Source organism: Nannospalax galili, unplaced genomic scaffold (assembly GCF_000622305.1).
Source record: "Nannospalax galili isolate Female #2095 unplaced genomic scaffold, S.galili_v1.0 scaffold262, whole genome shotgun sequence".
NCBI classification, from domain to species: Eukaryota; Metazoa; Chordata; class Mammalia; order Rodentia; family Spalacidae; genus Nannospalax; species Nannospalax galili.
Window position 1 is genome coordinate 206,605 of NW_008348083.1, and position 2,022 is coordinate 208,626.

Below are 2,022 nucleotides of genomic sequence, written 5' to 3' on the forward strand. Positions count from 1 at the left end.
GACCAAATTAGTATAGACCTCAAAGTATGTCTGTTAAACATCTAAGAAGGTTAGTTCCACCAGTCTGGTACTTTTAATTACTGTGTGCCATGTAGATAAATCTTGGGCAAAGACCAATTGTTCTCAGATAAACCTTGTCTAGACATATATTTCTTGATTTGATATGTATAATTTGTCAGTAGGTTGTTGGACTAATATGGTTCTCTCTGGTTTTTAAAACTAGCTAGGCCTTATTTATCTCTCGCATTGTCTAACACCTCCATCATGGTTTCCCCACTTAAGGTGCCCCCATTTCCCCCTTTCTTCCTTAATAATACCCTTCTCCTACAAGTCCTACCTCTCTTGATATCATTCTTTCCCTTTATCCCCTAGGTTCCTTGTATACCCTTCCCTCCTCTCCCTTAAACTAACCAAATTTTTATCCATATCTCCCTTATTAAAGTCTGTTTCCTACTGTTCTTCTCTTTCAGGTTCTTTCTTTTCCTTTACCTCCTTTCCATTATCCTGGTTCCTGGAGTTATGTCTTGTTGCATACTTATTTATCACGAGTCTGGTTCTAGGATCCACATATGAGGGTCATTTTTTTTCCTGAGTCTGTGTTACTTCACTTAGTATAACAGTTTCTAGTTCCATCCATTTACCTGCAAATTTCATGATTTCATCTTTCTTTACTGCTGAGTAAAACTCCATCGTATAAATGAACCACATTTTCATTATCTACTTGTCAGTTGAGGGACACTTAAGTTGCTTCCATCTCTTAGCTATTGTGAAAAGAGCAGCAACAAACATGGATGTACAAGTGTCTCTGCCAAGGAGTGGTATAACTGGGTCAAATGGTAGGTTCATTTGTAGGTTTTTTTTTGTTGTTGTTGTTTTTTTGTCTTTTGCGACAGGGTCTCCCTGTAGCCCCAGCTGTCCTGTAACTCACTATGTAGACCAGGCTGGCCTTGAACTTACGGAGATCCGCCTGCCTCTGCCTTCCAAGTGCTGGGATTAAAAGTGTATGCCACCACACCCGGCTTCATTTGTAGTTTTTTAAGAGTTTCCCATACTGCTTTCCACAGGGGTTGAACAAGTTTGCAGCTGTGAGTGAGTGTTCCCACCAGCAGTGTGTGAGTGTTCCCCTTTCCCCACATCCTCCCCAACATTTGATATCATTTGTTCTCTTGATCTTAGCCAGTCTGACTGGGGTAAGATGAAATCTTAAAGTGGTTTTAATTTGCAATTATTAGTGATGTCGAACATCTTTTAAGATGCTTCATAGCCATCTTTACTTCTTTTGAGAACTATCTGTTCAGCTCCTTAGCCCAACTTTTACTTGCGTTACTTCTTGTCTTGATTCTCTGTTTTTTGAGTTCATTGCATATTCTGGATATTAAACCTCTGTCGGATGTGTCGCTGGTGAAGATTTTCTTCCATTCTGTGGGTTTTCGGTTCACTTCCCTGGTTGCCTCCTTTGATGTACAGAAGCTTTTTAGCTTAATGAGGTCCCATTTGTTATTTCTTGCCCTTGTTTCCTGAGCAATTGATGCCCAGGTTTAGAAAAGCCTTTCCTACACCTATATCTTGTAGGTTTTTCCCAATGTTTTTCCCAATGGTCTTTGATCCATTTGGAATTGACTTTTGTGCAGGGTGAAAGATAGGAGCTTAGATTCATCCTTCTACAGGTGGAGATCCAGTTTTGCCAGCACCATTTGCTGAACATGCTGTCTTTCCTCCACTGAATATTCTTGGCCCCTTTGTCAAATATCAGGTGGCTGAAGCTGTATTTATTCCATATTTGGGTCTTCAATTTTGTTCCATTGATCTATGGGTCTATTTTTGTGCCAGTACCATGTTGTTTTTATGACAATAGCTCTGTAATACAGCTTAAAATCTGATATAGTAATGCCCCTGGTATTGCTCTTAGTGCTCAGGGTTGCTTTGGCTATCTGAGGTCTTTCGTGCTTCCATATGAATCTTAGGATGGTTTTTTACAATTCTGTGAAAAATGTCCTGGGGATTTGATTGGAATTGCATTGA